This window comes from Aotus nancymaae, unplaced genomic scaffold (assembly GCF_030222135.1).
Source record: "Aotus nancymaae isolate 86718 unplaced genomic scaffold, 86718_ANA_hifiasm-v0.15.2.pri h1tg000001l, whole genome shotgun sequence".
Classification (NCBI taxonomy): Eukaryota; Metazoa; Chordata; class Mammalia; order Primates; family Aotidae; genus Aotus; species Aotus nancymaae.
In genome coordinates, this window is record NW_026988412.1 from 526,291 (window position 1) to 550,985 (window position 24,695).

The window sequence follows — 24,695 nt, forward strand, 5'->3', positions numbered from 1 at the left end:
GAGATTGTGAGGGGCCTGCCACTGTAAGTCCTGGAGTCCAAAGGCTGGGAGTCTGGAGTTGTCCCAGGAGCGGAGAGGAAGAGTGCATGGCAACTCAGCAGATAGATTTGCCTTTTCTCTATTTTTGTTCTCTCCAGGCCCCCAGCAGATTAGATGGTGCCTGCCCACACTGAGGGTAAATCTTCCCTGCCTAGTCCACTCATACTCCCATGCTAATCTGCCCTGGGAACACCTTCACAGACACACCCAAAAATAATGCTCTACCGGGTTTCTAGGTATTTCTTAATTCAGCCAAGTTGACACCTACAATTAACCACCGCAAGTGGAGTCTTTATCTTGCTCCTCCGTTGTAATCCGCTGCGGTTATACTAGAGCCCTGTTGATGTGATGGTAAGGTATTAGGGATGGAAAATGTCCTGTAATCCTTTGATTCAGTCTCAGTTTTTTAGGTAGTCTGCGTACCTGGACTGTGAATTTCAGAGATTTCTTTGCCTGCCTGTCTTGCTCCCCACCTCCCTGCCTCTCTTCCCTCTCCCTCCTCCTTCTCTTCCCTACTTTCTTTCTCTCTTCCTCCCCGACCCACCCACCCTATTAACTTGGAAACTGGAGGCTTTAGTTTTCAAGTTTTCCTTTCCCTAGGCCAGATAAATTTCTTTTTTTTTTTTTTAAGGCCAGATAAAGTTCTGATAAAGTAGTGTTACTTGACGGAAGGCCTTTGTTATGGAGAACAGAATGTTCCAGGCATTTTTCAAAATGGTTACTTTTCTCTGAGTGCATTTCAAAAAGGTTATTTTTTTTTCTGTCCCCCTGTCCATAGCCTGGGGGATTTATTTTTTTCTCCAGTCTTCATCCTGAGAACCTGGTGAGGCTCTTGTAGATACAACAAAACTTACGAAAGTATGTCTGTTCTCTACAAGACTGGGCCTCAGGAATTTTAAACTCTCATGCTTGTCTATAATCAGCTTCCAGCAATCATCAATTGCTATGTTTTTACCAGATTGGCTTACTTGGCTTTTGCCTCAGTAAAGATGTGATCTCTGTATTTGCCTGCTGTCTCTCCAGTTTTTAGGTAGTGGTTTGCCTTGTGACCTCATTCTCTGGTGGATTTAAGAAAAGTTTTAATTTAGGCTGGGTGTCATGGCTCACACCTGTAATCCTAGCACTTTGGGAGGTCAAGGTGGGCGGATCATGAGGTCGGGAGTTCAAGACTAGCCTGACCAACATGGTGAAACCCTGTCTCTACTAAAAATACAAAAAAATCAGCTGGGCATGGTGGCATGCGCCTGTAATCCCAGCTACTCAGGATGCTGAGGCAGGTGAATTGCTTGAGCCCGGGAGGTGGAGGTTGCAGTGAGCCAAGATCGCGCCATTGCACTCCAGCCTGCTAGACAGAGCGAGACTCCGTCTCAAAAAAAAAAAAGAGAGAGAGAGAAAAGTTTTTATTTGTTCAGCCTTTTTTTTTTTTTTTTTTTAATATTATGGGGAGGATTAAATGGCACCTTTCAATCTCTTCACGTTAGAACAGAAATGGGGTGGTAGATCACTTGAGGTTAGGAGTTTGAGACCAGCCTGGCCAACATGGTGAAACCCCATCTCTACTAAAAATACAACAATTAGCCGGGCATGGTGGCATTGACTTGTAATCTCAGCTACTTGGGAGGCTAAGGCAGGAGAATCACATGAACCTGGGAAGCGGAGGTTACAGTGAGCTGTTATTGTACTACTGCACTCCACAGAGCAAGACTCCATCTCAAAAAAAAAAAAGCCACCTTAGCCTCCCAAGTAGCTGGGACCACAGTTGTACACCACCAGCTATCATGCCAGGGTGATAATTTGATTTTTTTGTAGAGATGAGGTCTTCCTATGTTGCCCGGGTTGGTCTCCTAGGCTCAAGCAATCCTCCTGCCTTGGTCTCCCGAAGTGCTGGAATACTGGCATGAACCACCTTGCCCAGCCAGTTCTATTTTTGCTTCATGTATTTTGTTGGTCAAATGATTTGTTTCTTCTTCTTTTTTTCATTTCCTGACACTAAGGGCAAGTATACATTTAGGATTTCTGTGTCTTCTTGGTGAATGTACTTATAAAAATCATTATTTAATGTTTTGCTTTATCTCTGGCAATTTTCTTTATTCCATAGTCTCTCTCTTCATAATAATATGGCTAGCTCACATTAAAAAATATTATTTTTGGCGGGGCGTGGTGGCTCATGCCTGTAATCCCAGCACTTTGGGAGACTGAGGCAAGCAGATTATGAGGTCAGGAGTTCAAGACCAGCCTGACCAATCTAGTGAAACCCCATCTCTATTAAAAATACAAAAATTAGCCTGGCATGGTGATGTGCACCTGTAGTCCCAGCTACTAAGAAGGCTGAGGCAGGAGAATTGCTTGAATTCAGGAAGTGGAGGTTGCAGTGAGCCAAGATTGCCCTACTGCACTCCAGCCTGATGATAAAGCAAGACTTGTCAAAAAAAAAAAAAAAATTGCATGGTATATTTCCCCTATCCTTCTACTTATATTTGAAGAAAATTTCTTGTAGTAGCATATATTTGGGTCTGTTTTAAAGAACATTCAGTCTGGACGGGGAGTGGTGGCTCACACCTGTAATCCCAGCACTTTGGGAGGCCAAGGCGGGTGGATCACGAGGTCAAGAGATCAAGACCATCCTGGCCAACATGGTGAAACCCCATCTCTACTAGAAAATACAAAAATTAGCTGGACGTGGTGGTGCATGCCTATAGTCCCAGCTATTGGGGAGGCTGAAGCAGGAGAATCACTTGAACCCAGGAAGTGGAGGTTGCAGTGAGCCAAGATCACACCACTGCACTCCAGCGTAGCAATAGAGGGAGACTCCATCTCAAAAAGAAAAGAAAAGAGAAAAAAGAACATTCAGTCCAATAGTCCTTGTCTTTAATTGGTATGTTTAGACCATTTACACTTAATGTAACTGTTAATATGTTTGGACATAGATTTATCATTTTTTTGTTTTCTTTTTGTTCCTTAGGTTTTATTTCTCCCTCTTTCTGGGGTTTCTTGAATATTTCTCAGCATTCCATTTAATCGGTTTATTGAGGCTTAGACTATATATCTTCGTATAGGTATTTTAGTGGTTACTGCAGGGATTATAGTATTCATATTTAACTTTGTTTACTTAGAAATAATATTGTGCCACTTCAAGTGGAATGCTGTAGATTATGCTGTCATCTGTGTTTGTTGAAATCTATGTATGCTGTAGATCTGTGTATGTTGAAAATTGCTTCAGACAGTGTTATAAATTTTGCCTTCAGCTATCATAAAAACAGAAAAGTAGTCTATTTATATAGCTCTTTGTCATTTCTGTTGCTTTTCCTTTATCCCTGAAATTCCAGTTTTTCCTCTGGTATTACCTCCCGTCTGTCTAAAGAACTTTGTTTAGTGTTTCTTTTAGAGCAGGTCTGTTGGTGGCAAATTTTCTTAGTTTTTCTTCATCTGAGAATATCTTTCTTTCACCTTAATTTGTGGAAGATATTTTTACTATCTTTTTTTTTTTTTTTTTTTTTGCTATTATTTACTTCTCAGAGCTCTCAGATCCTGCTCCCTTCCTTGTCTTTTGTTTTAGGCTCCTTTGAGGGGTCATCTTTTTTTTTTTTTTTTGAGACGGAGTTTCGCTTTTGTTACCCAGACTGGAGTGCAATGGCGCGATCTCGGCTCACCGCAACCTCCTGGGTTCAAGCAATTCTCCTGCCTCAGCCTCCTGAGTAGCTGGCGCGCCACCATGCCCAGCTAATTTTTGTATTTTTAGTAGAGACGGGGTTTCACCTTGTTGACCAGGATGGTCTCGATCTCTTGACCTCGTGATCTACCCGCCTCGGCCTCCCAAAGTGCTGGGATTACAGGCGTGAGCCACTGCTCCCGGCCGAGCGGTCATCTTTAGAGAGAGAAGACAGTGAATACCTTGCAAGGGGACATCAAACTCCATGAGACAGATCCCCCCAAACCAGCAATGGTACAAGGGGCTGTAGATTCCTGGAGAAAAAGAGATCTTCAGCCCACTCCTTGAAGATCAGGGGGAAGTGACAGAAACCCGAGTAAGGAAGTTATCGGCTGACGCAGCACTCAGGGGTGCTGGGCTCTAGGCCTCGGCTCAGTCAGGATGCCTGTGCCCATCGCAGCACAGATATATTAGGGTCACCTGACTTCCAGGATAATGAGTGCCTACTGACCTCAGCCAGTTTGATCATTCACAAATTTTAGCTTCCTTTTGCTAGAGGAGATTAGCCACATAGGAAGTTGGAAATGGATTGAGGGGTAGTTACTCCCCTGCATTATAACCTTGCTCTCTGGTTATGATGAAAGGAAGTCTCAGACCAATTTCTGTCAATTATACACGTAGGAATTAAACAGTATTTAATAGGCCAGGTACGGTGGCTTATACCTGTAATCCCAGCACTTTGGGAGGTTAAGGTGAAGAATTGCCTGAGGCCAGGAGTTGGAGACCAACCTGGGCAACGAGGCGAGACCCTGTCTATAAAAATTTTAAAAATTAGCTGAGTGTTGTGACACATGCCTGTAGTCCCAGCTATTTGGGAGTCTCAAGTGGAAGATCACATGAGCCCAGGAGGTTGAGGCTGTGGTGAATCATGTTCACGCCACTACACTCCAGCCTGGGTGACAGAGCAAGACCCTGTCTCAAAAAATAAATAAATAAAAGTAAACCATAGGCATCAAAGCACCATGCAAGGCCGGGCATGCTATCTCACGCCTGTAATCCCAGCACTTTGGGAGGCTGATGGGGGAGGATTGCCTAAGGCCAGGAGTTTGAGACCAGCATGGGCAACACAGTAAGATCCCATCTTTGCATACACGAAATGAGAAAAAATTAGTCAGGTGTGGTGGTGTGTGCCTGTTGTCATAGCTACTTGGGAGGCTGCGTTAGGAGGATGGCTTGAGTCCAGGAGTTTGAGACTGCAGTTAGCGATGATCGGGCCACTGCACTTCAGCCTGGTGACAGACTTAAGATTCTGTCTCAAAACCAAACAAAACACCTTGCAAGAGAGAGAATGGATTGGTGGCAACCAAGCTGACAGAAGATGAAAAAGGCCTTCCTAAGCCGGGCGTGGTGGCTCACGCCTATAATCCAAGCACTTTGGAGGCCAAGGTGGGTGGATCACCTGAGGTCGGGAGTTCGAGACCAGCCTGACCAACATGGTGCAACCCTGTCTTTAAGAAAAAAAAAAAAAAAAAAAAAAAGGCCTTCCTTTGCTCCACCAGCTGAGCACATTGCCTCAACCCACCTGGTGCTGGACAGAGCTCCTGACTTGGCTTCATTCACAGGAAAGAGGCACTCTGGGTGAGCAGATACCTTACCTTGCATAACCTTATTTTTAGGCTCTGTGCAGGTCATCACGTGGTGATTGCTTAGGTTGAGCAAGATTGTACACGTCTCTTGAGACTGAAGATCACAGGTAATTGCTGAAAAGTAAAAGTGTTACAAAACATGTGAAACCCTGGAGAATATCACAAGATCTTGGAAGCAAAGCAACCTGGCTGGGAAAAGCAGAAGGTGCACGCCTGTGTCTCGCTTCTGCAGCTCGAAGTTGGGAAATGAACAGTTGACTCTGCAAGTGTCTGTTGCTGTGGATATGAAATGTGTGGGACAGGCTGTCTCTGCTTTTTACTGCTCTGTGTTTACAGCTCTCAGAATTCACCTATTCTCAGATACTCCCTGCCTCTGCCTGCCTACTTGCTGTTGGCCTAAACAATCTGAAGGGAACCAGGACCTCCTCTCTGTTGGTGCTGGGGAGTAAGAAGTTTAAAATGTAAGAGCAAAGAACAACCTGACGGCATGTTGAGGACAATGGAATATATTTGAATGAGTCTTTGTACTCAAAAAGTTGGTCAAGAAGGAAAAAGGCATCATTGCAAATTACCTTGGTCAGCTTCTTTGGGAAGACATGACCATTTAAAAATATCATTGTAAGTTCCAAGGAGATAAAATAAATTATTATTAAATGAAGGCTTGGGTTGGGCGTGATGGCTCACACCAGTACTTTGGGAGGCCATGGTGGGTGGATCACATAAGGTCAGGAGTTCGAGACCAGCCTGACCAACATAGCAAAACCCCATCTCTACTAAAAATACAAAAAATTAGCCAGGTGTGGTTGTGGGCATCTGTAATCCCAGCTACTTGGGAGTCTGAGGCAGGAGAATCGCTTGGACCTGGCAGACGCAGGTTGCAGTGAGCTGAGATTGCGCCATTGCACTCCAACCTGGGTGACAGAGCGAGATTCCATCTCAAAATAATAAATGAATAGGAAAATAAATAAACAAAGGCTTAATTATTGCCTATTCTACTCAGCATATTTATGGTTTTGTTTTGTTTTGTTTTTCTTTTTGTTTTTGTTTTTTGAGATGGAGTCTTGCTCTTTCACCCAGGCTAGAGTGCACTGGCACGATCTCGGCTCACTGCAACTTCTGCCTCCTGGGTTCCAGCGATTCTCGTGCTTCAGCCTCCTGAGTAGCTGTGATTACAGGTGCATACCACCATGTCCGGCTTGTGTGTGTGTATGTGTGTATTTTTAGTAGAGACAGAGTTTTACCATGTTGGCCAGCCTGGTCTCAAACTCTTGGCCTCAAGTGATCCACTTGCCTCTGCCTCCCAAAGAGTTGGGATTACAGACATGAGCCACCGCACCTGGCCAGCATATTTATCTTTGAACAAAGTGGATAATGTTGTTTAGATCATCTACCTCTAGTTCTATCAATTGCCAAGAAGTTAGAGTTTAAATTTCCAAATATGCTTGCGGAATTGTCTCTCTCTTATTCTGTTTAGTTTCACTTTATTTTGAGGCTTTATTGTTAGATGCTTATACATTTATGATATATCTTTGTGCTGAGTTATCACTATGAGAGGTCCTTCTGTCTTTGTTAATTAATATCGTACCCCCTTTTTTTTTAGTTTGAGATGGAGTTTCACTCTGTTGCCCAGGCTGGAGTGCAGTGGCATGATCTCGGCTCACTGCAGCCTCTGCCTCCTGGGTTCAAGCAATTCACCTGCCTAAGCTTCCCAAGTAGCTGGGATTACAAGCATGCACCACCACTCCCGGCTAATTTTTGTATTTTTAGTAGAAACAGGGTTTTGCCATGTTGGCCAGGCTGGTCTCATTCTTGATCTCAAGTGATCCAACCTCCTCAGCCTCCCGAAGTGCAGGGATTATAGGTGTGAGTCACCGCATCTGGCCAGTACTGTACCTGTTGAAGTCTATTAATATGACCTCTCCAGCATTCTTGTTACAGCCACTTACTTTTCAAAAATAATGGCTTTAACTGAGATATAATTCAAATACCATATAATTCACCTGTTTAAAGTGTTCAGTTCAGTATACAATAAAATACATGCACAGAGTTGTGCAACACAGTTTCATCACACCCAAAAGAAACCCTGTACCAGTTAGCAGTCACTCCCCATTTCCTTCCAGGTGGGGGTAGCAGCTGTGGAGGTGAGAAACTTCCCCGGTGTCTGTAGCTCCCTTCCAGAATCCTCCTGTTTCTGATTGCTCTCAGGTATCTGCCCTCAGTAGTTGTGTTCTGTATTCTATCCAGAGTTTATCATTTTTATATGGGGAAAGGTCAGTTTGGTAGGATTATTGGCCCTTATGTATGTATGTATGTATGAGACAGAGTCTTGCCATCACTCAGGCTGGAGTGTAATCTCAGCTCCCTGCAGCCTCGATCTCCTGGGCCCAAGTGATCCTCCCACATCAGCCTCCTGAGTAGCTGGGATCATGGACACCATGATACCTGGCTAATTTTGTTTATTTAATTACTAATTAATTTATTTAGAGATAGAGTCTCACTCTGTCACCTCGGCTGGAGTACAGTGAGTGGCATGATCATGGCTCACTGCAAACTTGACCTCCCAGACTCAAGTGGTCCTCCCACCTCAGTCTTTCTAGTAGCTGGGAATAGAGTTATATACAACCATGCCCAGCTAATTTTTATATTTTTCTGTAGAGACAGAGTTTCATTATGTTGCCCAGGCTGTTATCCAACTCCTAGGCTCAATTGATCCTCCCACCTTGGCTTCACAAAATCTTCGGATTATAAGCATGAACCACTTTTTTTTTCGAGACAGGGTCTTGCTCTATCATCCAGGCTGCAGTGCAGTGGCACAATCATGGCTCATTGCAGCCTTGACCTACTGGGCTCAAGCAGTCCTCCCACCTCAGCCTCCTGAATATCTGGGACCACAAGCATCTGTCACCTCGCTTAGCTAATTTTTTGATTTTTTGTAGAAATGAAGTCTTGCTGTGTTTCCCCAGAGTGGTCTTGAACTTCTGGGCTCAAGCGATCCTCCTGTCTTGGCCTCCCAAAGTGTTGGGATTATAGGCATGACCCACCATGTCTGGCCTGTTTTTTTTTTTTTAATTGGAAATAGAGATGGAGGCCTCACTGTGTTCCCCAGGCTGGTCTCAAACTCCTGGACTCAAGCGATCCTCCTACCTTGGCCTCACAAAGTGCTGGGATTATAGGCATGAGCCACCACATCTTGCCTGATGTGTCTTTCTTCTTCTGAATGATAGTTACATGAGTGTGTTTTTTGTAAATATTCCTTGAGCCATATGCTCATGATTTGTATACATTTACCTTTGAATATATCTTCTTCAGTACAAATTTTACTTAGAATAAATGTGTTCAAATTCTCATGTACCTACCTGGAATGTATCCATGGTATATTGTGTATAGATACAGCCTCTATGGAGAGCAATTTGGCTATATCCGTCAAAATTGTGTGTAGGAGGATGAGGATGTAGGAGCATCTGCAGGTGTCTGTGGCCTGGGCTGCTTTGTTGTAGGGCCTGTCTGTACATTCTGGAAGAAGTGGCTAAGGGGCACATCCGACAGTGTCACAGGGTTAGGTGGACACAAGTTGATGTCCAGGCCCCACCGATGTAGACATCTGATAGACTGTCTGCATTTTGGGTCAGGACCATGAGAAAGGTTATTCCCTAGGAACAGGAGTGAACTGGAAGCAAATTGGCCTTCTCAGAAACCAAACCCCGTTTGTATTCATCTCAGCCTGTGATCTCGACTCAGGCTGTTACTGGGGTGCTGATGCCCATTTCTCTGTAGATGAAAAAAAAAAATCACCCAGGGCACATATTTTTTTCTAGTTTTAAGTATATTGACACACAATCAAGATATTCAGGCCCATGGAGCTATGATAATATGAATGAAAGACCTGAGTGGCTCATACTACCGAAGTGGGCTCCCCGGGGTCCCTGATGCGGCAGTTACCAGACACAGGTTTTTGGTTGTTTTTGTTTTTGTTTTTTTTGGGACAGTTTTGCTTTGTCACCCAAGCTGGACTGCAGGGTTGCGACCACAGCTTACTGCAGCCTTGACCTCCTGGGCCCAAGCAATCCTCCTGCCTCAGCCTCCTGAATAGCTGGGACTATGGACCCCTGTCACCACACCTGGCTAATTTTTTTTTTTTTTTTTGGGTGAAGAACGCGGGTCTCATTATGTTGCTCAGACTGGTCTTGAACTCCTGGTCTCAAGCGATCCACCCAACCCCCAACCTCCCAAAGTGCTGAGATTACAGGCATGAGCCACCGTGCCTGGCTAGACCCATAGGTTTTGTATAAATTGTGATCCTTAATCTCCAGTATGCAGAGTGTCATTCTGTTGTCTGAGTTGCACCGTGGTCTCCTCCATGACCTCACACCCTTTCAGGTGGCAGAAAGTTCATTTTTATCCATTCAGAGGTCACCCGGGGCTATGTCTCTACCTGGCAGGGGTTTCGTGTTCTGTCCACTCTGGCACTCACTGGGCTTCTGTCAGTCTTTGGGCCTTGGTTCCCACAGGTCCTCCGCACACAGACCTTTCTGCCAACCCCGTGCTCCGCAGAGCACAGCACTCCCCCTGTGTGGCTCCTTGTTTAGTTTCTGCTCCTTGCTGCCTGGACACACCTTGCTGGCCTTCCTCAGCTGGGCTCCTGCCCCTTCATGAATATTGCCTGAAAGAATTCACTCTCATTTCCCCAAAACCTGCCTGCAGAGGGCTCATCCTTCTGTTCCAACCCGTGCCCTGCCTGCCAGGCCCAGCTGTAGCTGCCTGGAGGGCTTTTATGTTTATTATTTGCAGCTGTTGGTTGTTGTCCAAGGACTGAGTATCTGAACCTCAGACACCAAGAGCTCCCAGTTTGTGTTCTGCTCTGTCTCCTTCCTGGAGGCAGCAAGTGTAGAACATCCTCCTGCTGCCTGAGTAGGGCAGAGTGAACAGGGAGCAAGAAACAGGGTCACCTCCTTGGGCTGCCGTCTCAGAACCTCTTCCCATCATGTGTGCTGAACTGAGATGCTTTTTCCTTCCTCTTTGTCTTCCCTGGCGAGAGAGAAATGTGAAGGACACTCTTTTTTGACCCAGGTTCACATAATTGTGTGCATGTCTGCATTTTTATTTAAAGAAATGAAATTCTATTTGGGCTTTACTTGTGACACGTGTTCATGCTAACCTAGCTATATTTATTTTAACCGAATATGCATCTGTGTTACATGTTGGAGGATAATATCTTTGCCATGGGAATAATAATTATTTTTCTTAAAATTGTTTTTAATGTTAAAGGAAATCAAGAAGTGCCTTTCCCAATGTAGCCCACAAGCCGTTAGTTAGAGACCAGATGCACAGAGAAGTGGAGACACGGAGGCCAGTACTGTGTGTGTGTCCTCAGCACTGGGACCAGTGAGTGGCTCTGTTTAAAATGCCAGTTCCTCAACCTTTGTTTTGTTTTTGTTTTTGTTTTTTGAGAGAGGGTCTCATTCTGTCACCCAGGCTGGAGTCTCAGCTCACTGCAGCCCATACAGACCTTCTGGGCTCAAGCGATTCATCCTCCTCATCCCCATGAGTGACTGGAGCCACAGGCATGTGCCACCACACCTGGCTAATGTTTTTTGTATTTTTGGTAGAGACGGGGTTTCACTATGTCGTTGAGGCTGGTCTCAAACTCCTGAGCTCAAGCAATCTGCCCGTGTTCACGTCCCAAAGTGCTATGATTACAGGCATGAGCCACCGAGCTTCCCAACCTTTGCCTTAGATCACACATTTCTTTTTAAACAGTGTGTCTGAGCCCAGTTACGATTCCAGTAAGCTGCACATGGTGGAGGGTACCTGTAGTCCCACCAACCTGGGAGGCTGAGGTGGGAGGATCACTTGAGCCCAGGAGTGTGAGGCTGCATTGAGCTGTGATTATACCTGTAATTAGTAGCCTGGGCCACATAGCAAGATCCCCATCTCCAAAAAAAAAAAAAAAAAGAACAAAACCCAACAAGGGTGAGAAATACTTCCAGACATACTGGGGTCTGGAGTGGAGGGCCACTGTGACCAAGCCCCTGCACCAGTGCCCTGGTGTGTGGAAGTGAAAGGTGAGCTGAGACCCTCACTCCATGAGCACCTCACCTGCACTGGCGCTTTCCCTGGGTATTTCAGCTCAGCCTTTCTTTGACTCTAGCCAGACTCTGATTCTCCAGGAAGGCCTGAGTAACCTGGTGTGTTTACTAACCTTTGAGATAGGCTCGGCTCTTTTCAAACTTGTCCTCCAAGCTATAAGAGCCACCTGGAGCTAGTCTGAATTGCTTTCTATGTCTCCTTTCTATTTCCATCCCTGCTCAGCACCTCTGTTTCTCTCTCCTGGATGTAGCCTGGGGTGTATGTCTTTCCAGGCCCTCTCAGCCTCGCAAGGGGGTATCTCTAGACCTGGCTGCGTTGACTTCAAATTTGAGGGCCTGACCAGATAGATGCTGGAGGCTTGTGGCCACTCTGTGATTCAGACAGAAGGACAGGCAAGCATGCATCTATCTGTATAGTGCCAGCGTGGCTTGGAATAAAAGCTCTGGAATCCACTTCACTGCTTAATAGGATAAACATGCAATTGGCCTTACAAATCCAGAGGATCATGTTACTTTTTTTTTTTTTGGTAGATTTATTTTATGTTTCCTTTTACAACTCTTCTAGAAAAGTGATTTAACCAATTTATATGGTTAGTTTATTGGGGGTCTTTTTGAGGTGAGGGAAGGTCTGGCTATGTTGCTCAGGCTAGTCTTGAACTCCTGGGCTCAAGTAATCCTCCCACCTTAGCTTCCGAGGTAGCTGGTATTACAGGCACACACCACCATGCCCAGCTCATTTAGTCGATTTTTAACTTGAGTTGGAAGAAAGAAAATGATAAAAGGCTTGAGGGAAATAGCTTCTGTAAAAGAAAATGAAATTTTGGTGCCTACCCAATCCCTACCCCGCCAACTAGTTATGCCAAAGGGAGAGTTAAGCCTGTGAACTGAGGCTTGCAGCTGCTGTTCTTTTTCCCAAGAGAGCTGTAACTTCACAATCCCAAGTCACAGTGTTAGATGTAAGCCAGGTCCCCAGGATGGCAAAAGGCCATATACCTCATATACCTCCTGATGGCTTCCCTCACAAACTGCTCACAAGGACATTCCTTGCTAACCCCTAAACCTTTCAGGATACGTATCTCCTATAAAACCAGCACATGCCAATTGTAACCTTGGGCCTGCAAGCCAAGTTTAACTCCTAAAACTGAGTTCTGTTAAATCTCACACTGACAATGTTGATGACAAGCTTACTTTCCTAGGTGCAGAACACACACAAGACAGGATCAGTCCCCCTTCCCGCTTGACTCTCCATTACTTCCTCTTTTCAAACATTTACCTTATCTGATGTAAAACACAGAGGTACTGAGCAGTAATTAGAGCCTCATAAGAATGTAACCATTGGCCGGACGAGGTGGCTTATGCCTGTAATCCCAGCACTTGGAGAAGCTAAGGCAGGTGGATCACCTGAGGTCGGGAGTTGAAGACCAGCCTGATGAACATGGAGAAACCCTGTCTCTACTAAAAATACAAAATTAGCCAGGCGTGGTGGCACATGCCTGTAATCCTAGCTACTTGGGAGGCTGAGGCAGGAGAATTGTTTGAACCTGAGAGTTGGAGGTTGCAGTGAGCCGAAATCGCGCCATTGTACCAGCCTGAGCAATAAGAGCAAAACTTAAAAAAAAAAAAAAGAATGTTTGAGTTTCACACATATTGGAAAAATAAAAAATAAATTAATTAAAAAAAAGGAATGTAATTTGCCTTCCTGCCCCCACCCCACCCTTGTTTTCCTCTCACCTGCCCTCATCCCGCACGTACCATACTGAGTTCCCAGCACCCTCTTTTGGAAAAGCACAGTTTACAGATGCTTCTGTGCCTTGTAAGTTTTTCCTGGGTATGTCCTCAGACTTGGCTCGGTAAACTTGTGCTGATCAAGACACTTGCCTCAGTTTCATTTTTGTTGAAAACTTCCTATCTTCTTTTCTCCACGTCTGTTGGGGCAGGTTTATTTGTTTATTTTTTTCATTTGAGACGGAGTCTCATTGCCCAGGCTGGAATGCAGTGATGCAGTCACGGGTCATCACAGCCTTAACCTTTCATGCTCAAGTGGTCCTCCCACCTTAGCCTCTCAAGTAGGTGGGGCTACAGGCACACACCACCACACCTGACTAATTTTTCAGTTTTCTAGACAGGGTCTCACTGTGTTGCTCAGGCTGATCTCGAACTCCTGGCCTCAATTGCTTCTCCTACTGCAGCCTCCCAAAGTCCTGGGATTACATGCATGAGCCACTGTATCCACTCCCTTTTTCCTTTAAGTTAACATGATGTGAACCAAAGTGTTTGGAAAAGAGAGACTAATACCGTTTGATACATAGACGCCAAGTATTTCGTGTGTTCTTTCCACTGTCCGACCAGTGTTGAATTCACTTCTGATCCACTTTATTTCATTCTTTTGGCTCTAAAAGTTTTCCTCTTTTAGAAGCATACTTGCAGGCATGTGTATGGCAAGCTTAGCTAGAACCTTGTCAATATTATAGCTAGAGTTCTGAAATTTTCCTGACTTTAGACTTTCCCTGTGTGAAAACATTTTTTAAAAACATGTCAGGGACATTGTTGAGTTGGTTAGAAAGAGCAGCCCAATCCGGGCTGAATGGGCATGTCTGGGGCTCTGAGGTCCCAGTGGGCTGTCCCTGTTGACAGTGCTCAGCCAAGCACATTGTGCTGCATGACCTCAGGCCACGAAATTGATCTGCTTCCACTCCTGCATGATGAACTGCCAGCCTTTGTTTTGTATGTAAAAGAAAAACTCCCATTGCCTTTTTCCTACCACAGAGCAGGAGAGGGAGAGAGGAAGAGAGACTCAGCAGACATTGATGGAGGGTCCATTAAGAGCCAGGCCCATGCTGAGCAATGGCCAGAGAGACAGTGTCTGGGGCAAACCTGGATTCTGGATGAGGCTGGGGGTGGGAGCTGTGACCGTGGGTGCCTGGGGTCAGCCCTGGGTGAGGCTGGGTATGGGAGCTGTGGCCGTGGGTGCCAGGGTCAGCCCTGGGTGAGGCTGGGTATGGGAGCTGTGGCCGTGGGTGCCAGGGTCAGCCCTGGGTGAGGCTGGGTATGGGAGCTGTGGCTGTGGGTACTTGGGGTCAACCTTGAGTGAGGCTTGGTGTGGGAGGTGTAGCCGTTTAATTTGTGTATTTTTAGTAGAGATGGGGTTTCACCATATTGGCCAGGCTGGTCTCGAACTCCTGACCTCATGATCGTCCCGCCTTGGCCTCCAAAGTACTGGGATTACAGGCATGAGCCACTACGCCCGCCTGACTTACACTGTTGAGCATCTTTCTGTGCACTTGTTGTCCATTAATGAATCTGCTTTTGTGAAATGCACGTTAAACTTTTGATGCTGACAAGTTGCTGTTCATAGAGGCTCCCCCAATTTACTTCCCATCAGCATATATGAGGCCTGCTTTCCCAGGGCTTTATCAGCATCAGCAGTGTGCTGGTCTGCCGTGGGCTGAGTTGTGTTCCTCAGAATTCAGATGTTGAAGCCCTAACCTCCAGTATCTCAGAATGTGATTGTATTTGGAGACAGGTTTTTTAAAGAGGTAATCAAGTGAAAATGGAAACATGGTTTCTCTACTCAACAGAACACTTCTAACACCAAAAGTGATCTTTCCACACCAAGCAGTTCTCCAGTTATCTTCAGACACCACTGGATGTCCTAGAATTTAACCCAATTCTATACTACCTCGAGTTAGTGCAGATCGCACAGGTCCCATTTGGCTTCCCCCACTTCAGAAGCCAATCACAAGTCCCAGGTTGTGACCTGTGCATCTGAATGACTGACTTTAATGCAGGTGTCCCCAAGACTACCTTTGTGGATTGATCATCTACTAGGGTAGCTCGCAAAGCTCAGGAAAGCATTTACATACACGTTTATTATGAAGCTGTGACCAAGGATGTGGATGAACAGCAAATGAAGAGGTGGATGGGGCTCAGCTGCAGCTCCGCCCTCCCTGGAGGTTCCCACTCCTAATCCCAGGGTTGGTTCCTCTGATAACCAGCCCCTTTCCTCCTAGAGTCTCTTCAGTAGCATAAATGCTGGTGTAGTTGAAAGGGGCTTATTATGAATAACAGAAGATGCTCCTTTCACTCTTATTACTCAGGAAATCCAAGAGTTTCGGGAGCTCTATTTCAGGAACCTAGGACCAAGACTAAACAGACACTTGTCACTACACCGCAGTATCACATGAGGCCATAAGGGTGGGCCTGGCTCAGTACAACTGGTGTCCTTACGAGAAGAGATGAGGACACAGTCACATGCAGGGGAGAGATATCTGGAAGCCGCGGAGAGGCCGAAGAAGAAGCTACACCTGCTTTTTGATGAGACGCCTCATCTGGGAGTTCTAGGCTCCGGAACAGAGGGAAGTACATTCTGTTTCAGCCACCCGGCCTCGGTGCCTTGTCATAGCAGCGCAGCCGACCAAGGCGCAGTCAGACAAGCAAAAAGTCCTCTCTCTCAGTGGGCTTTGTATCTCTCCCGATGAGCACAGTGGAGCCTCTCTCCACATGTTCAAGAGCCATTTGTAGTTCCGTCTTGGTAATCTAGATTCTTTGCTTTTGGAGGGTGAGGGCAGGGTAAGTTGTTTGAGTACTGATTTTAGGAGCTCTTTATTAAGGGAATTGACCTTTGGTCTGTGATTTACATTGAAATTATCTTCTTGTTTGCTATTTATTTTCTGATTTTATTCTTTCTTATTTAGAAATTTTGACATTTATGATCTCCGTTTAACATTAATGCTGATCAGTTGTGTCTAAACTCCAAAAGGAGCAGAATATAATGAGGCGTGTCCGACTTTCTTTCCTGTCGTGACTGGGAATTCAGTTTTTAAGTTTTTTCTGGGGTCCCCTTGGTTCACTCGGCGGGGTGCTTAAGATTTTATTCTTAGTTTTTAAAGGACAATTAGAGATCTCAGGACTCCAAAACTTCTTATGCAAAAGGGAAGGTTAAGCCCAGAGGCTGAGTCATGCGAGGCATTTCTTCCAAATGAACAACTGTTATTAAGGAAAGGTCAAGGGCCTCAGGCATCTGTAAAGGGCTGCCCCCATGGATTTTTCATTGGTCAATTCTTTGCTGGTCTCTGTTGATAAAAAGAGTCAAACTCTGAAAAATATTTGAAGAGATTTATTCTGGGCCAAATATGAGTGACCAAGCCCTGTGATGCAGCCTTCAGAACATGTTGCCAAGGTGGTCAGGTGAAAGATTGGTTTTATAAATTTTAGGGCGACATAAAACATCAATCAATGTATATAAAATGTACATTGGTTCGTCCAGAAAGGTGGGACAATGCAAAGGGGTAAGGTCGGGGCTTCTAGGTCATAGGTAGATTCAAAGATTTTCTGATTGGCAGTTGGTTGAAGGAATTAAGTTATTGTCTAAAGACAGAGAATCAATGGAAGGGAATGTCTGGGTTAAGATAAGGGGTTGTGAGGCCAGGTGCAGCGGCTCACTCCTGTAATCCCAACACTTTGGGAGGCCAAGGTGGCAGATCACCTGAGGCCAGGAGTTTGAGACCAGCTTGGCCAACATGGTGAAACCCTGTCTCTACTAAGAATACAAAAAAATTAGCCAGGCAGGATGGTGCATACCTGTAGTCCCAGCTGCTCAGTATGCTGAGGCAGGAGAACTGCTTGAACCTGGGAGGCAGAGGTTGCTGTGAGCCGAGGTTGCACCAGTGCGCTCCAGTCTGGGCAACAGAGTGATACTCTGTCTCAAAAATCAAAGAAAGAAAGAAGGAGTTGTGGAGACCACGGTTCCCATTACACTTAGGGAGCCTGAAGGTAAATGTGTCTTATCAGAGCTGATTCTCTCCTGGGTCAGGAAGAAGGCTTGGAAAAGGAAGGAAATTCTCTTCAGAATGTACATTTTCCCCACAAGAGACAGCTTTGCAGGACTACTTCAAGATACGGCAAAGAAATGTAATTTTTAGTAAAATACTTCCAAGGCTTGCTATCTGTCTTGTGATGCTGTGCTAGAGTCAAGCTGGTATCTCGTATCTTATTGCTACAAGAGTCTGCTTTGTCAGTCTTGAGATCTGTTTTCTGGTCAGTTGTGCCTGAATTCCAAAAGGGGGGAGGGTATAATGGGGCAGTCCAACCCCTCGTCCCATCATGGCCTGAATTAGTTTTTCAGGCTAACTTTGGAATGCCCTTGGCTGAAAGGAGGGGAGCATTCAGATGATTGGGGGGCTTAGAATTTTATTTTTGGTTTACACCTCCCATATGTGAGGACATGACAATTTAGGTCTATAATCTAAGTCTGGCTCCTGAAACTCTACACTGATAATGTTGATTACAAGCTTATTTTCTCAGGTCCAGAACAAAGACAAGACTCCCTTCTGTACCTAACCAGAGATGTCTGCGGAACTGACTCCTCCTTTAGTCCCTTCTCCTCTTCAGACATTCACCTTACCTTATGTAAAATGTAGATTTGCTAGGCACCAGCTCAAGGCCCATGGGAATAGAAACATTTGCCATGCCGCCTACCTGTCCCTCTTCCTACATGCCTTCCCCACTTTAAAGGAATGTGTAAACACTAAACCTCCAGAAAACCTCTTCAGAAAAACAGCCACAGATGTAGCTGTCGCTCCAGGTTTCCAGATACTCCACAAAGCTGCTTAATCAGCCCTGAAGGTTGAGACTTCTGCCTCAGTCCCTCATCTTAGTAGCTGGTCTCTGTTGATAAAAAAAGCAGCTTGTCGTTACTTACTGAGATAAAGAGCTCTGTTCCTCCTCAGCTCAGTTAAATCTTCATCTGCTATTTTAACAAATGCAGCTTGAAGACAGATTTGTTTATTTAAAAATTCATCCTGTCAAGGGAAATTGCCCAGCAATGATTAGACCAAGTAAAAGTTGTTTTGGGGTGCTCAAGAACAAGAAGTCTGTTTTAGCAAATGTCTTTTCCGTGCACCCAGCTTGGTTCCTGCCAGAGGAAAAACCTTTTTGTGGCTGCTTATTTCATGCCAATGCCATGAGCTTTTGGATAGAAGTGGAGAGAGTTGAGTTTAGGAATCATAATGTGAAAAATACAGACTCCAGTGTTGTGGGATTCAGAACAGCCAGACTTCTCACAAGGACCCCTGCATCTGAAACAAAGACTTGGCCCCTGGGACTGAACGTGACTTCTGATGTTTCCAAATATTCCACTTCCCATTTTCCTAAGCACCTCAAATACTATATGCCAGAGTGGCCCTTCAGCATAGTCAGGTCCTGTGTGAATCTGTTTTTTAATCTGTCTGAATCCTGCTCATTCCTTGAAAGCAATTCATTACTTTTACTATAAGTTGAGAAATAGGAGATGCAGAGTAGAACTAATGAAAGATCCCTTCCTGTGCCTCCATTGTCTTTGGTGTAGAGATAGATGGTTCTGTGGGCGCATCAGCCCCATGCACCTCCTTTATCCTGTTATGTGGATCCTGGTGAGGCCAGAGCCCGTAGTTGCCTAGGGCCACTTAGCATCACTGTTTTCCCATCCAGATTCTACACATCAAATTGTGGGCTGCGAACAGAGGTGAGAATACGTGTGAGTGAGGCCAGATGAGTGTGGGTTTGTCACCGCTGCTGGACAAGGTTTCTCTTATACCTTCCACTCTAGCACTTGCCTGTCGTGGCTGTCTGGAACCAAATTATGGTTCTAGGCTGAGCAAGAGCAACAGCGTCGTGAAGGCCCAGCATGGAATGCAGCCCCACACCCAGTGTCAGCATGGAATGCAAGCCCCGCGCCCAGTTGTCACACCCTGCTGGCCAACGTGGGTTTATTTGTACAGAATCCACATTTAAAATGAGTTTAACTATTTTCTCTTCAATATAGAATTTAAAAACTGGAAGGGATCTTGGGATTCACCTGATTTCATGCCCTGATTTTACATAAGTGGAAACTGAGGCCTAGCAGGTGTTGATGGAGATAGCCGGAGGTGCTTACTGCCGCATCCCGTCCCCCTTTTGACCAGACATGCCGCTTCATGTTCCTAACTGGTGTCGTGTGGTATTCCATCAGTCACACCTGACTTCAGGCTTGTGAGCTGAGAACATTTCTTTTATATGTTTTGTATTCCACCAGATTATCTAAGCTTTACATAGAGCAGACATTGAGTAATTGCCTATTCCTTCAAAAAGCTGTCAATGAAACCTATAGGAAGATGTGATTTTATTTTTAACCTATTAGATTGTAAAAAATATCTGAAAGTTTGATAATGTGTTGTGTTACCAAGAAGTGGAGACACGGCCTCATCTGTTGCTAGTGGGACTGTCCATTGGTGTAACTTCTGTGGAAGACATTGTAGCAATATCTGTCCATATGGAAAAGGTGCACACTCCTGACCTAGGGGCTCCACGTCTAGGAATTTATCCCTCAGAGGTTACTTATGACAGCATTGTTTATATTAGCAAAAGATTGTGTGTTAGGCTGTTCTTGCATTGCTCTAAAGAAATGTCTGAGACTGGGTAATTTATAAAGAAAAGAGGTTTAATTGGCTCTCGGGTTTGCAGGCTGTATAAGCATGGTACAGGCATCTGCTCTGCTTCTGATGAGGCCTCAGGAAGCTTCCAATCATTGTGGAAGGTGAAGCGGGTGCAGGTACTGAGAACAGGAGCGAGAGAGGCAGGGAGATGCTACACATTTTTAAACAACCAGATGGCTCATGAACTCAGAACAAGAGCTCAGTCATGAGGACAGCATCAAGCCATTCATGCAGGATTTGCCCCAGGACCTAAACACCTCCCATCAGGCCTCACCTCCAACACGGGATCACATTTCAACATGAGATTTGGAGGGGACGAACATCCAAACCATAGCAGATTGGAAGCAACCTAAATGTCTATTGATAGGAGACTGGTTATACTGTCATACACTCATAGCTGGGGTCATATGTGTGCCCACGGGGCATGGTGTGGCAGGATCAGGGCTGATCTAGGCTGGGATCTCACAGATGTGGCGGCAAAGGGACCAGATGACTCAACTGTGAGAGCAGGAGAACAATCATTAGACTGATTCCAGACGATGGATTTCTTGTGTTGACAGAGCCCTGCATGGCAGCCCAGCCATGGGGAAGATGACAGGCTTCCGAGTCAAGCTGACTTGGGCTTCATGTCAGCTACAGTATGCCCTTTGTGACTTTAGGCCTATGACCGAACTTCTCTGTTACTCAGCTTCTTTTTCTGCACATGGTAACACTTCCATGGCATTATTGATATGATGTATGTTGTGTCTAAGGCACAGAACAGGTGGTCAGTAAAAAATAATTTTTCTGAGCCAATAGTGGTAGCTTACCCCTATAATCCCAGAGCTTTTGAAGGCCAAGGCAGGAGGATGGCTTGAGGCCAGGAGTTTAAGAGCAGCTTGGGGCAACAGAGTAAGACTCTGTCTCTACAAAAATATAAAAACATAGCTGGGCATGGTGGTGCGTGCCTGTGGTCCTAGCTACTTGGGAAGTTGAGGGAGGAGGATCACCTGAGGCCAGGAATTCGAGGCTTTAGTGAGCTATGATTGTGCCTCCTGCCTTAGCCTCCAAAGTTGCTGGGACTACAATGGCATGCCACCATGCCTAGCTAATTCTATTTATTTATTTATTTATTTTTATGGCAGCCTTGCTTTGTTGGCTAGACTGGTCTCAAACTCCTGGCCTCAAGTGAATCTCCCCACTCGGCCTCCCAAAGCTCTGAGATTATAGGTGTGAACCACTGTGCCCAACTGAGATTCTGTTTTCTGATGTCTGCATCTGAGGTCTCCAGTTCCCAAACATTATAACAAAAGACTAACAAGGACTATGGGAGTAATGAGCCAAGAGCTGTGGATGAAACCTATGTATATATATATATATGTATATCTCATAATGTCACAATAGTATGCAAAACCTCTCCTTCTAGATAGCTCTGTTCCTCCCCCTTTACGCTGTTATTATCACAAATTACATCCTTACACATTTTGTACCCATCAACATAGATATATAGTTACTGTATTGTGCAAATTGTGTATTATTGGTCCTTTATACCAAATGAAGAAGAATGAAGTTAAATACAGAAACTTGATTAACATTGACTTTTCTGGTTATCATTACTGGTACTTTTTCTTTCTTCACGTAGATTTTAGTCTAGCATCCTTTTGTGTTAGCCTGAAGGACTGTTTTTAGTGTTTCTTGTTGGTTAGGACTGCTACTGAAGAACTCTGCCAGTTTTTATTTATTTGAAAATGTCTCAATTTTCCCTTCACTTGAAAAAAAAAATAGACTTTATTTTTTAGAGCTGGTTTAGGTTCACGGCAATATTGAGCAGGGTGGAAGAGAGGTCCTACATGCCCTCCGCTTCTGCCATGCACAGCCCCCTTCGCCGTCAGTGTCCCGCCCCAGCCTGGTCCTTTCATTACACTTGATGGACCCACGTCGACGCATCATCCCCCTCCAGAGACCAGGGTTGATATTAGGGTTCATTCTTGGTGTTGTACATTCTGTGGGTTTTAACAAATTTAAAATGACATGCCTCCACTATTACAGTATACAGAGTAGTTCCGCTAACCTAAAATTCCTCTGTGCTCCCCCTGTTCATTCCTCCCTTCCCTCCACCTCTGGCAACCACTGATCTTTTTACCATCTCCACGGTTTTAGCATTTACAAAGTCATATAGTTGGAATCGTATAGTCTGTAGCCTTTCAAATTGCTTTCTGTCACTTAGCAATATGCATTTAAGTTTCCTCCATGTATTTTCATGCCTTCAGAGCTTATTTTTTCTTTCCTCTTTTTATGTCAGATGAGTAATGCGCCAACATCATAACAAGGTTTCAGGCTAGCACATCTCACACATGCATGTCAACACCCAGCTATCCCACTTATGAACTACAAGAGTATCACTCATTTCTTCTTAGTGCTGAATAATAGCCCATTATCTGATGTACCACACTTTATCTGTTCAGCTACTGAAAGACATCTTAGTTGCACCCAAGTTTTGGCAGTTCTGAATAAAGCTGCTATAAACATCCAGGTATGGTTTTTGTGTGGACATAAAATATCAACTTATTTAAGTAAATACCAAGAAGTACAATTGTTGGATTGCATTGTAAGAATATGTTTGGTTTTGTAAGAAACTGCCAAACTCTTCCAAAGAGGCTGTCTCATTTACATTCCCAGCAGCAGTGAATATGAGTTTCGGTTGCTCCTGATTCTTGTATTTGTTGGTATCGGTGTTTTGTATTTTTGCCATGCTAATGGGTGTGTCCTTGTTTTGTTCGTGTTTCCCTGGAGGCATATAATGTTGAGCATCTTCATATGCATATTTGCCATTTGTATATGTTCTTAGGTGAGGTGTTCATAGCTTCTGCCCATTGTTTAATTGAGGTTTTTTTCTTATTGTGGAGTTGTTTTTTGTGTGTGTGTGTTTTTGTTGTTGTTTCTTGAGACCGTGTCTTGCTCTGTTGCCCAGGCTGGAGTGCATTGGCGCGATCTCGGCTCACTGCAACCTCCGCCTCCTGGGTTTAAGCGATTCTCCTGCCTCAGCCTCCTGAGTAGCTGGGATTATAGGCACATGCAACCACAACCAGCTAATTTTTGTATTTTTAGTAGAGACGGGGTTTCACCATGTTGGCCAGGCTGAGGTTGATCCTGACTTCAAGTGATCTGCCTGCCCAGGCCTTCCACAGTGCTGGAATTACAGGCATGAGCACCTGGCCCAAAGAACTCTTAAAACTCAACAAGGCTAGGCGTGGTGGCTCTGAAGGCATATAATAAAGGAATAAAATAAGCTCTGAAGGCATGAAAATACATGGAGGAACCTTAAATGCATGTTGCTAAGTGACAGAAAGCAATCCACCAAGGTGGGCAGATCACCTGAGGTGAGGCGTTCAAGACCAGCCTGGCCAACATGGTGAAACCCCGTCTCTAATAAAAACACAAAAAATGAGCCAGGCATGGTGGCACGCACCTATTATCCCAGCTACTCTGGAGGCTGAGGCAGGATAATCGCTTGAATCCAGGAGGTGGAGGTGTGGTGAGCAGAGATCACGCCATTGCGCTCCAGCCTGGGCGACAGAGCAAGACTCCATCTCAAAAAGAAAGAAAGAAAGAAAAAAAATCAATGGACTGTAAATGCAAAGGTTTGTTTCTGGACTCTCAATGCTATTCCATTTGTCTGTGTATCTGTCTTTATGCCAGTACCATACTGCACTGTATCTTTGTAGTAAGTTTTGTAATTGAGTGGGAATATCCAACTATTTTCTTCTTTTCCAGGATTGTTTTGGTGATTCTTGGCCCCTTGAATTTCCATATGAATTTTAAGGTCAACTTGTTAATTTCTCTAAAAAAGCCAGCTGAGCTTTTGGTAGAGATTGCATCGACTCTGTGGGGTGAGGGAGTGCAGCCGCCTTAACAACGTTGAGATACAGGATGTTGTATTCGTTCCTAGGGCTGCTGTACCAAACTAACACAAATTGGGTTAGGGTTAAACAACAGAAATCTATCCTGTGACAGTCGGGAGGCCAGAAGTCTAAACACAAGGTGTTGGCAGGGCCACTTGCTCTCTCTAGATTCCAGGGAAGAATTCCTGCCCTGGCTTGTTCAGCTTCTGGGGGCTGCAGGCATTCCTTGGCTTATGGTTGCATCACTCCAGCCTTTTTGCCTCTGGTCACATTGCCTTCTCCTCTTCTCTCTCAAAATGCTTTCTGCCTTTTTTTTTTTTTTAAATAAAAATGATTTTTATTTAGTTTTTTGAAAATATAAATAACAAAATTGGCAAAAATCCAAAACAGAACCAAAAAAATGATGTTTATATGAGTGATCATCTCCAAGCACAACAGCATTTATTAATGAATATAAAAAATAAGTTTTATTATTTTTATTTGCTTTTCCCCCAGATTTGACTACATGGATAGTTTTAGAAGCTTGAGTTCCTAAGGGAATTCCATAGCTACACTGGCTCCTACAATGTGACGTAGTGAGATTAAAGTCCCACTCCCATCAGGGAAATATCCTTGGTGATTCTGAACTAGACCCTTAGAAACGTTAACAGGTGCTTTCATTAGGATGGAAAAAATACGGCCATCGTCCATTAAAACACAATCCAATTTGGGTACTCTTAAGGTTTTCTAAGTTCTCCACATGAAAATAAAACTAGGCCACCATCTTTTCTGGCAACTCAGCCTATAGCCATTGCCATCTCCTAACTAGCAGCCTCCCAAGCTGCACACAAACTGGGATTAACAAAACTGAAGATAACATGTTTTTGACCTTTCTTCCCAGAAGTCAAAGGGCTCTTCAGGTAGAAAAGGTCAGGAGGTTTTGCATCAAGCTTGCCTTCACACTC

The 24,695-nt window shown here is 44.7% G+C and overlaps 1 protein-coding gene and 1 non-coding gene across 3 annotated transcripts in view; one reads left to right on the top strand and one right to left on the bottom strand.

The window, feature by feature from the left end:
• The window catches only part of NINL (ninein like), a 179,211-nt gene that overhangs the window by 56,296 nt on the left and 98,220 nt on the right, over window positions 1-24,695 (top strand). The window lies entirely within an intron of this gene.
• LOC135276521 (small nucleolar RNA U13) lies at window positions 22,146-22,249 on the bottom strand. Its single transcript, XR_010344068.1, has one exon. It is a non-coding gene; the product is annotated as a small nucleolar RNA U13 (small nucleolar RNA).